At 38.5% G+C, this 12,783-nt stretch overlaps 1 protein-coding gene and 1 non-coding gene across 3 annotated transcripts in view; one reads left to right on the top strand and one right to left on the bottom strand.

Annotated features, from left to right (window-relative positions):
- Positions 1 to 1,081: 1,081 nt before the first annotated feature.
- Positions 1,082 to 1,163, bottom strand: Trnas-gcu (transfer RNA serine (anticodon GCU)). The gene has a single exon. It is a non-coding gene; the product is annotated as a tRNA-Ser (tRNA).
- Positions 1,164 to 1,311: 148 nt separating this feature from the next.
- Positions 1,312 to 12,783, top strand: part of disp1 (dispatched RND transporter family member 1) — a 56,448-nt gene continuing 44,976 nt past the window's right edge. For both annotated transcript variants that reach the window (XM_022245615.2, XM_022245617.2), the window contains exon 1: positions 1,312 to 1,509. The gene's annotated coding sequence lies outside the window, so the exon portion shown is untranslated. The remainder of the gene's footprint in view (positions 1,510 to 12,783) is intronic.

Raw genomic sequence — 12,783 nt, 5'->3', positions numbered from 1 at the left:
CTTAGTTATCAGCTTGTAACTCGGTCAGTTTGTTGTTTGCCTGTACTGATTTTTCCCCCGTTGGCTTTTCTGTTGTTTATTTTTCTGCTCCACAAATATGATGATAGACAGGCAGAGGTTCATGGGAAGATTGGATATACTGTACATCTATTTGGCCTACGGATAAATATTTTTAAATATTATTTTGAGATTGAAAACAGCAAACCGTTCCCTTCTTGATAAATTGTTTGTGCTCATAACAATTGGAAATGTCTGTGACAAACAGACTTCAATTAAGCTGCCTCTGTTGAAAAAATCCTGCCCTCTGTTGAGTATTTTGTTTCTTCCTCCTGTGAAAAAATGATGTCCCACCAGATAGGCATACATATTAACTGTTTATTTTGTGTCCTCTGTGTAGATATCCTGCAAGTCGGTCGTGACATGTCATTTTCACATCTACACGTCTCTTTTTGGAACCATCAGTAAATACATGGATAAGAAGTAAAAAACAATGATTTCTGTGGTATCCATGGGGGATTATGAATTCAGGGACCCTGATCCTATAATAGAAGAGAAAGCTACATTTTAACTTATGAATTCACCTTGGTAGATGACTGTGACATCATGCTCAATAACTGTAGGGTTGTTGTCAAAAAAGGGTAGGGTTTTGAGTTTTGCGGGGAATTATAAGGGGAAACTGTGACTTGTTTTAACACTTGACACAGTGGATTCAAATTTGCATGGCTAGTTTATCAGTAAGAAAGTCATTTTTTCTCACAATTTGCAATTTGAAATAAAAAAAACAAAAACAAATAGGGTCAGCGCAAGAAAGAGAGTGTTGCCATTGTTCTTTAGGGGACTTACTTTGCAAGATTAAAATGACAACTGGGGGGTCCCGAAGTGTACAATCCCCATCTATGGAAAGTGATATTTTCGTTGAATTATGACAGACTTTTTTGATCGGTTATGCAACATACATCATGAAAAAAAACGAATCAAAGGTTATAAAGAGTTTACATTTACGAGGTTTAATTTGAAAGATATATGTATGTACACGCATAAATCGAAAAAGAAAGACCGAGTTGGAAAAAACAAAAAATGGCGACGAGGATGGGATTCGAACCCACGCGTGTAGAACACAATGGATTAGCAGTCCATCGCCTTAACCACTCGGCCACCTCGTCCGACAAGTGTTGAGGGAATAAAAACAATATATAAAGAATTAGGAACAGCTCTAGTCGGGCTCCCGTCTAACCTGTTTGATTGTTTGAGACGTTAGGTATAGTGAAACAGGGTATAAGGCTGTCCAATCCTAGAACATGTGAAGCATATGTGCACGGTCGCGCATGATGGTTGACAAGTGCACGCTCAGTACTTCCGTCCATAGCGCTAGCGCGCGATGGCATGGCTGACAGGACCTGTGTCAGTAACTAGAACTACAAACTTGGGGGAAGCCACTTTGAGCATGGGAGTTGACATAGGCAGTATATGTACAGTCGAAGTCAAGCAGCAATAGGGGTAAAATAAATGGTAAGTCTGCACATTTCTAAATAAACTCTAAGGGCGGGGATGAATTCCAGGGAAGAGTTCAAATTTAGCAGGGAAAGAAAAGAGTTACAGGCCCACTTGATAAAGACTCCCACTTGATATTGGACCTTGTGCGTTTTGCATGGAGCATGGATTCTACCTCCATGCACGGAGGAAGGAGTAGATCATGCGTACGGATGTTTTATTGTTGGTCAAGTCGTCCATTTTTTTTACTTTTCAAGTTTTTAATGGGGTGATTTTTTGGGGGGGGGCATAATGTATGAAATTTCTTATTTACTTTTCAAGTTTTTACTGGGGTAGGCCCTAATATATTTGTTTCTTTTTTTATTTGGATATTTTAAAAATTTATTTTATTTTATATTTAAAGTAGACCTATGCCTATTTATTTTAATTTGTTTAATAATCATTTATTAATAATCAAAATATCTGACAGGACTGGATTGTCTCTTTGAAAGTGTGTTCTGAAAAGTGTGTTGGCTCTAAAAAGAAAGAAAAAATTACACACACAGCTACATGTAGGCCTGACACTTGTAAGTTGTAAGAACTAGCATGACTAAGGTCAAAGTGAGGGAGGACTTGACCTGGAGATGACTTGACCCGGGGATGACTTGATTGGGGCATGGAGGGTTTCAATTTTTGGGGATGACTTGACTCAGGGACCACTTGACCTGGGGATTGACCCGTTTCTGTGCTGAACTCGTGAGCACAAACTTTACCTAGAACTGTGCTGTTAGGTTCGACGTCCATGAGCATGATGAGCATGGCAGATATCGAACCCCACAGTCTATTCCCAGGGGCAGCCTACAATTACAACTAACATACATGTATATGTGAGCCAAGGCCTACAATTTGTACGCACATGTACATGTACACTGTATGACGTACATTGTATGAGCCTTGTCTGAATTTTTGAACGCGTTTTTGGAAAGATTTCTTTAAACGGACTACACTTCCCTGAAAACGTTGCAACAGCCATTAGAAATTGATAACATGTCCTAAAAAGAGAAATTTAGCTAAGAAATTCCAAAGCATTCTAGTCTGTTACCGGTACTTTGGCCTGTGGCTAGCATGGCTAAGCCTAAGGCCTACAGTGTGTACCTAGTGCATGAAGCTACCAGGCTTCTACTACATACATGTACTGGCATGACCAGTCCTAGGCCCCAATTCTAGTTTGTGTACAGGGGCATTAAATGATCAAGTGTTGTGAGTATGAAACTGTCCATGTTTTCTAACTAAAATCTGTGGAATTTTCTCCGCTAAAATCACTTTTTAGGACATGTTATCACTTTCTGACACATTTTAAGGGAAAAATCAATGTCTGTATTCCGCAGGGAAAATGTTGAAGCATCTTGTTTACTTAGAAAATAGGCCTAGGGCCAACAAAGTTGGAATTTGTATTGCAGAAGATAAGACAAGTATCTGTCATGTTAGTCTGCTTTCTTGCATAAGTAAGGTGTATTGGAATCAGGAGCCAAAGCAGTCTACAACAAATGGAACTCGCTGACTCTATCATTTGTATAATTTCCCTTAAAAAAATCTTTCCAGGGTATGAATCTACCAACACAGAAAGAAAAACATATGCAGAAAGTAAACATGATCTGATTTATAAAATGTAGAATGAAAAAAAGGGGGAAAAATCCCATGGCGAGTGGACTCGATCCTACCAGGTAGCACGTCCAGATTGATGAGCAACGTACAGGTGCGTACTGATTGTGCTGTTGCAATGCCACAACGGAATGCCGTAAATAGAATTTGGAAGTCGCATTCTGGTTACTACAGTAGCAACTTTGAAACATCATATTCTTATTGTCATCAGGTCAGCATGGTTTGTGCACATCAACTTGATCAACATTATCAACTGATGGGTATGTGTGGATGTGTTTGTGGATCTCTTTCTTACATGTAGGGCCTACCTGTAGGCCTACATGTACATGTACATGTACATGTATGTGTACTTCCATACATGTACATGTACGTTTGCCTTCACTAATTTTTCCCAGCAATGACAACTTTTAGGCCACCGTAACCAACTTCCATAAAGGCATAACAACCTTGTGTGCGTTGCAGCTCTTGTAGGACTACATGTAGGCCTGTTAATGTACTTTCTATCAGGTTTTAATGTTACCTTAGTAATACTCTGGGGATTGGTTTTTGATTGCAATAGATCAGATTAATCATAGCTGATCAGGTTTCCGCACATTACATTCACTACACAAAAAAATCCACTTTCTCAATGAAATCTTCCTCACAAAACCATTGAAACTGATCCATTTCTCTCATTAAATCTATTGACAAAGGGTTTTAATATCATGTGACCAACTGTGTAAACTTGAAAGGCAAAGTTTAGCTGCCACTTGGTACACTGTACAATGTGTATTTACTACATGTAAGTACATGTACATGTACATGGTATACATGTAATTTGCTGGATAAGCCCTGAGCATGCATTGTGGCTGTTGATAGGATGATGGGGAGGGGGGGTAGGAAATGGATAAGATGACATCTGGGGAGGGGGCAGAGTATGAGATGGATAGGATGATGGGGAAGGGGCAGAGTATGAGATGGATAGGATGATGGGGAGGGGGCAGAGTAGGAGATGAATAGGATGATGGGGAGGGGCGGAGTAGGAGATGGATAGGATGATGGGGAGGGGACAGAGTAGGAGATTAATAGGATGATGGGGAGGGGGCAGAGTAGGAGATACATGTAGATAGGATGATAGGTAGGGGGTGGAGTAGGAAATGGATGGAAAGATTTATGACGTGGATGTGGGATTGGAGATAGATGGGATTTGGGGTGGAGTCAAAGTAGACATGGTTGATATGGGATGATGAGATATGGGATGATGGGAGGGAGAATTGTAGAGGATTGGATGATGGGGTTGGATGCAAATTGCAGAATTGTACTTAAGAGAAATTTTAATTAGACACCATCCATCAAACTCACAAACGCATGGCTTATATAATCATCCAGGTCTAGTCTGACTGTACTGGACCTTGTACATTCTATAGGCATTCCTCTCTCTTGTAAAGAACTGTGAAGCCTTTTTACCTGTATCTCCCTTGTTGGTGGTCTTTGTTGATTTACTTTTAAATGACGGGCTTTTCAATACACAGTCTGCACACAGCACTAACTTGGTTTTTTCTCCTAGAGTATAATAAATTTTCTTGCTAAGGTTGATAAAATATCTTGTACATCTGTACTGCAGTCTTATCTCAACCAATCCTGTAAAACAGTTTGATGAAGCTTGTTAAGTATAATTTAGTAACCATATTTGTTTTCAAGATGTATTTTTACGTTGGGGAGATGTTGATATAAAAATACATCTTGAAAATAGTTTGTGGTACCCGCTGCTTCATTTGACTCCGACCGGCCAGCCGACCCCGGCAAGCTCGGTGGTCGAGTGGTTAAGACATCTGCACTAGTAAGCAGGAGGTCGAGGGTTCGAGTCCCACCCGAGTAAGCTGTACATTTACAGTAGCATACATGTACAATGTGCAGACATGTACAGGTATCGGTATGCTGCAGGTACATGTACATTTATATGTATGTACACGTTATGTACATGTACCGGTATGTATGACATACTGGTACATGTATGTACATCGAGCATGCCGTGAAGTTTGCTTTAAACTTTGTACAAGTATTTACCGGTATACCACAGAAGTGCCAATACACATGCCTGTTCAGTGTCTCGTTACTTTGCTCTACACTCTAACCAAGGCCAAAAGTGTAGTGTTTGAAGCTGTGAAGACTCAGGTTTACATGTACATGTATGTATCGGCATTAATATAAAACTACAAAAAATACATTTACCATGTACCCCCATACATATTGTTCCAGGTACATGTATCTTACTCTCAGAGCCATTAGAAAATTATCTTTGCATTAGGAAATTTCTTTTTTGCAGCATTATAACTTCCAAATTCTGTCATTATTTAATGCTCTGCCTGCAGTGAAAACTCAATTACCACATTAACCTTTTGACTCAATCTCCAGCAAATGCCCTTCTCTGCCGCGAGCCCTCAATCCCCCTGTGAGTCGGCATCACTCCAGTAAGTACACCCACCCCTTATTGAACGACCCCAGCCAGACTCCTGGCAGATTACGCTCTAACAGCCGGGTGCTGTGCAAGTGTTTGGTATCATCCGTCGCTGGAATGACGTTATTGCGGAGGCAATCGCCGCGTGGATTGTTGCAACTTGAGGAGAGGGAAATCAAAACACGGTTGTGGCTCAGTGTGTTTCTTTGGCCCATGAGACTGCTAATATAAATACCACCCAGGCTAAACAGAATTTAGAGCAATTTACAGTTCTAATTAAACCATACGGTAGTTCAAGCCCTTAATGGATGTGATTGGAGGGAAACTGTGGATTAGGCTGCTTGAACTGCAAATAAGTTTTTGGTGATACATGTCCATGTACCGGTACATGTATAATGTTTTTTGAGTGGACAGCGTCTTTATCATGTTTTTAGTGATTGACGCTGTGTTATTACAAGGACATGTACATGTACATGTAGGTCGTTTATGGTACATGTACCGGTACCATACGCTTTAATGCTACAACTTAAAGAGTTATTTTTTTAATCAATAACAAGATTTAATAGTTTCCTTTTGAATCGAAATTTTTATAAAAAAAAAAACAGCTGATTTTATTTTTTCCATTGTGCTTCTTTAATTTTCATGCAAGGTTTAACCAATATGTACCGGTAGCAAAGAAGTGCTTTGTCCTGCGAGAAAATACTGGTACATGTCGTGTTCGGTAGCGAACTCTTAAAGCTTCTACCGGTCCATATTCACATGTACATACATACATGTACATGTACCTACTGGTACATCTTGTACTTTTCAACAAAGTGGGTCCGTCTTTGTGTACCTGTACATGTACCCTGCACTACGAGTACTGTACATGATCTCTCTCTTTTTTAAAGTTTAGTGTATGGAAATTTATTCAGTCTTTAAAAGGATGTTTATTTTCTTCATGATATCTCTGATGCAGCTAGATAAACTTGTGCCTGTTTCTTAGGCAGGAATTTTATGCAGAAAAGTGGTATATACATGTATATGTACATGTACCTACCCGCACTGTGATGTACAGTGTACATGTATGTACTGACCCTGTTTCTACCGGTACATGTATGTGTTCAGGATACAATTGTCCAATGTCCATGTATACAGTGTACATGTACATACTGTACTACCAGTATGTACATGTACTAGTGTGTATTGATAATTAGAATCATCCACCTGTTTACCTTCACAGGTCTGAAGTAAACTGGAATCTTTCACACAGCCCTGACATACATGTACAAATGTACATGTAGCTCCAGAAGGCCCCAATTACCTGTTGGCACTGTTGAGTTTTGTGTACGCGCCATCACAGCACACAGGCAAAAGTTGGTCTCTCGGTTTGCCTGCCACCAGGCCGCTGTTTCAATTAAAGTGCTTGATGCACCAAACCATCACGTTGAATAAACACCACACAAATTGGCCTTTTTAGTGTGTCAGTAGTATATCATCAGAAGTGGCCCAGGGAGGGGAATTTATTGAGAGTTGGGAACTCTCAATTAGCAAATTCCAATTTGGAGTGCACATGCATGTGGTGAACCACATCACTGTGATTTTTATATGTCAAGTGAATCATTATTTGCTTTGCAATAAACACAACCTTTAAAGAAAATTCTGTGAGTGACATTCTGAAGGCTGGAATGCTATCAAAAACAGGAGGCTGTGGGACATTGTTATTACAGTGTTTGCTCAATATTTGAAGATAATGTGCAAACGTACATGCATGTACATGTACAATGTACTGTACCCAGTATGTTTCTGTGCAGTGCTCTGAGTACAGTAATAAGAAAGATTTAAGGAATAATAAACACAGTAAATGACATTTTGTAAAGCTGTGAAATTAATTAATCTGCCGTTAGAATGTACATGTTCATGTACATGTACACTGTACATGCGCACATACATGTACAGTGTACATGTACAGTACATGTACCGGTATATACCGTACATTTCCTAAGTAGCAGCTGGTTCATGTAGATGGTGTACAAAACTACATGTACCAGTAAATATAAAATAAATTGATGTCAATCATTTACAGGTACCAGTACATGTACAGTAAATCATCATCATTTAAAATTTAATTCTGTGAATCATTATAATTTAAAAATTTACATGCACTGTACATGTACTATGATTTACATGTACATGTAACAGCATAGATATACAATGTAGTAACGATCATGCAAAGTTTCAAAGGCATTTTCCCACAAGCTTGACAAGCAGAAGGACTACATGTACAGTATAACTTTTTTGGTAAGGGGCATAATTTTTGTGGTAGGTACTGTACATGTAGGTGTTCTTCTTTCAGTTGGTGAATGCCAGTACATTTACATGTACCCAGTACAGGAACTTGTGCTGTACATGGGTCTGTCCACTCTAACAGACACATTTGCGTGACATTCAGTTCAAATTTCCAACTGTAGAATTTTGCCATTATTTTTGCATACATACCGGTACATGTGTGTGTGTCTTCACTGTTTCTGATTGCTGCCACAGAAAGGTAAAGATAAATTTGAGAAATTAAAGAAGTTTATTCTTAAAGATATAACGTTGGTCACATGGACAGACACCTTGTTTCTTAAAATTGAAAACACAATTGAAAATTACCTGCAATGTATTAAATAGTCTTTTTAGTTTATTTTTAGAAACTTTTGTTATCTCATAAAAATATTCCAGTGTAGAAAACACTGAAATTTATTTCCAGATAAAAATGTAATGTTTGTCACTTGGCAGACATCACATTTGTCACATGTTTGTCACATGAACAGACATTTTTCTGGTGTTTGAATTAGAAAATGGAAACAGAATTGTTCACCAACCAAACATGTTTGTTTTTAGTTTTCAAAATCATTTTTGTTCAAAAGACTACTAAACTTCCGCTAAAATGAACACGACATGTTTGAGCCAGAGCTGTCGACAAACTGACCTGCTCTGACTGACGTACATGTAACTTAGGGAACGACTTTGTAATTTACCGATAGCTGAACTTATTCATCGAAAGGCAGCCATCAAAGACGTACGAAATTGGAGGACCTTGCTCGAATGTTAGGGAAACATTCGTATTAATCAGCTATGGATGTACTTGTACTAGTAAACAAACATATGCCATTGCTCTGTACAGTACATGTGTGCCTTATTCAAAAGACGGGCTGACATTCGCGCATGTTGTCCTTGAGCGTTGAATTTAGAATACATAATTCGATATCCACTCTGTTTGATTTTGAACGTTCTACAAGCATGCACATGGATTCAAAATGCCTGTGTCCAAGACAGCATCAAATTTTCTCCGTGTGGAGAATGAGAAGTTAGCACTCTGGTTTTTATATACACATGTACATGTACATGTACAGTACATGTATGCATGATCCAATTACACTTTTAGCGTTACACATGTACTCATACATGTAGGCCTGCTGCATACTTTATTGCTTGGAGGATTTTGTTTTGAAAAATTTGTTTTGCCTTGATGAAGCAAAAATAATCAATACTCTACAATTCCTGCCCAGTTTGTGCTTCACTTTAAATCCTACTCCGTAAGGACCTAATGAATTTAATATACATGTACATGTACCTGTACGTACCGGTAATTAAAGTTATTGCCCATGCTGGAAGTGTAAACTTGTCAATACTACATGTAATTACGCAAGGAAGGCATTTCTAAGAGAGCCACCAGAAAATTCTCCAGTCAATACACACACTGTCTTCATTATCTAGGGCCACATGCATTAGGTTTAATAATTAATGAAAAGGTTTTTATACGCTTTTACATGTACATGTACACTATTATTGTACACATTATTTTATTTTATTATTTATCATACATCCATTTTGGTGCAAAGCGGCAAAATCAGCCACAAAAATAACCATCTACCGTATATGTAGCTGCCCTCACAGGTGCCGCAATTACCCCTGAGTGGAGAGAAGCAATTAATAACAAAGTGTCTTGCCCTAGGGTACATGCACCATCACCATGGATTTGAACCTGCAACCTGCGGCTTTTCCTGCTGATGACGACAAATCCAACATGAAGCCACAACACTCCACCATTGTAATGTACTGTTGTTCTGGAGATAAATTTTCAGTTTGCAATCCACGTACTGTACCTCAGCCTACTTGTACGTGTACCGTAGTTCCCAGACAATTTGTCTCTGGTACATGTACAATTGCACTCAAAACCATATTCAATCAACAGGAGGACCAACTTACACAATGGCAGTCCTCCAAGAATTGAGGATATCGATACCCTTTAGCCTGTTAAAAGCGAAATGAACATGGATTGGAATTGAATTCACATCATGGAATTTCTTCATTCGTAGAAGTTTCTACTGCATAATTTTTTTTGTGAGCTAGAGAAAGATTAAAAAAACAACAATGCAGGTTTTGCAATAAAGAATAATAGTCATATTGATATCTCTGTACACATACATGTACCCCATACATGTACCGGTAATGTACATGTACATTGTACCAGTATGTGCAGTGAATTTACAATGTACATGTACATGTATAGGCCTAACAGCTAGTGACCATCAATATTCATCCAAGCTACATTGTACATGTACATGTACTTGTATGGTATCGGTAACGTACATGTACATGTACATGTACATGTACTGGTACGTGTACTACAGATATGTACATGTACTGTAGCTGTTTGTAACTTTGGCAAATTGGTATAAGCTGAAACTTGTTAGCATGCATGATACCGGTACATACACTTATGTGTAAATTTGCACAAAATAGTGATCTACACTGTGACTGTATGTACATGTACCACCCAAACTTCAGAAGAGCCACTTTCTCTCCAACAACAGAGCCTGAAAGTTGACCCCAATGGAATACCCAGTACATGTACATGTACACATACTTCAGAATGTGTTAAAAATGTTACAATTTCAAACTTTTTTGTTCGTTTGTTTACTTCTTTAGAAAATCAACTCCAAAGAAGGCCCCTGCAAAATCTTTACTGGCAATTTGGAACTGAAAAACTGCCTATATTGAAAGGGATGCACTACATGTAGTATAGTACACTCAGATTTCTGAATACCTAAAATATGTACATGCACATGAAGACCAGCACAAGTCAGTGTTTTCATAGGCAAATGAAAAGGTACATGTATGAAGTACAGAGTAATATTTTAAGGTAGTTTTTACATGTACAGTGTGGGTAAAAGTTGAAATAAAAACAAAGTAGCATTTAAAAATTTTTTGAGGAAATAAGCTTCGTGGAATACATGTAATCTACATTTACAAAAGTTTCTTCAGTTTAATCTGGCCTTTGCCGACAAGAACTACATTGTAGTTTCGTCAATAGAGTATCCATGGTAACAAGGAACAGAACATACATGTACATATACGTTACATGTACCAGTACACGTACGGACATGTACAGTGTGCATGTACATACAATGTCCACATACCGGTACATGTACATGTACTGTATGATGTACAACATAGTTTTATTTTTCTGTTGTTTTATTTGCCTTTTACTGCGTTGGACGAGTGGATACCACGTACAGTAACTTGTATGAGTGCAGGAAACCTGTACTATGATACAAGAACCTGTAAATGGTCAGCATTTACATGTACATGCACAGTATGATACCCTACCGGTAGACAGATTATGGAGGCAGTCAGATCTTATACATGTACCATATTTTGCAGTTGTTTTTTCCCTTTCCTCTAACTGTGCAGATGGCTGCCTTAATGATGACATCTGATAAAAGTTCTTAATGTGCCCTTTGTGATGAAGGAGATCTGTTCACTCCATGTGCAGCTGGTCCCAAGCCCAATGTTCTTCAGAGTTCATCAAGATCAACATGCATACATGTAAATAGTACGTGTACATGTACACATACATGTATGTAAGTTTCATTGTATCAAGATCATGTTGATAATTTCTGCACTCTAACATTGTGAGCATTTTACATGTAGCAGTTTAACTCGTACCTGTATGATGTAAACTGCCAAACCCATGAAGATTCTAGGATCCTTCTGACAACCACTTTATGCACATGTACAGGTACATGTACACATACATGTACTAAATATTTTTATCAGATTTTTTTTTACAAATTTGTGAACATTTTTGTTTGCCACTTTTCATCATGCTTGGTATTGGTATGATGCCGAGGATGATTTACTGATACATTCATGTATGTACATGTACATGTATATACATGTATGTACATGTGTCCTGATTTTTACATGTAGGCCTATGGTACATTTACCTGTATTTCCTAGATTTTTCTTGAGTGATTTTGTCCAAAGTTTGGAAAGGAAAGCCCTTGACTCTGTGGGTGATTTCAGGGTGTAGACCAGTAAATCAGTTGCCATAGACAACAGTGATAAATGTCCCCACTTAAAAAAATCAGGAAAAATACTCAGAAGTTTCACAGGTGTTCAAGACACATACCGTATCAAATTTAAAGCTTCAAATGACTTTTGAAGATATTTCTTTCCAGAGAAAATCACCCCTCAAAACAGTCACGAGGCCCATCGCCATTTTGAAAATTGATGCCTACACTCCATGGCGAACTAGAGCAATTTGGAGGGCCCTGTTTGGTCTGATACATGTTTTCAGAAATACCGGTAAAAGCTGACAGTCTTGCCCCTGCATTTCATCTACCTTTTAACAAACCACCCAGTCCATGTGCCATGAAAGGCTCTTATAGCAGAGAATTTGACAGCCTACAAATCGAGATTTGGTCCGCGCAGGCAATTCTGGATCTATTTACTGGCCCGCAACCTTCAGTGAGTGTAGCCTACACACAGAACTGCCCCATTTCTCCAACTGTTTATGTTGACATCCCTATAAGAATTCATGGAATCCTGGACAAATGTTACACATATCCCCAATATACTAGATTAGTATGTACATGTACATGAGCAATGTACAATGTACATGTAAACAGTATACAATGTATATCAGTATATATCTGTATCAGTACACAATGCCTGTGGAAGACAAAGACTTGGAAGTTTGGATCAGGGTACCGTTTGTTTTCTTGGGAAGTACAAGTGCATGTATCTATAGACAGAAATTGAAACAGATTTGACCACCAAAGAAGTTACCGGGGTAAGAAGTGGACAGACAGTGATCCTACGGCTACGTTGAGTTGCTTTGAGTGTACCAATACAGACTTAGACATTTTCAGAGTGTACCGAACATGTAAATTCCCTTGATG

This window comes from Acanthaster planci, linkage group LG01 (assembly GCF_054643075.1).
Source record: "Acanthaster planci isolate LZ-2023a linkage group LG01, COTS_SCS, whole genome shotgun sequence".
NCBI lineage: Eukaryota > Metazoa > Echinodermata > Asteroidea > Valvatida > Acanthasteridae > Acanthaster > Acanthaster planci.
This window is presented reverse-complemented; position numbering and strand designations above follow the sequence as displayed.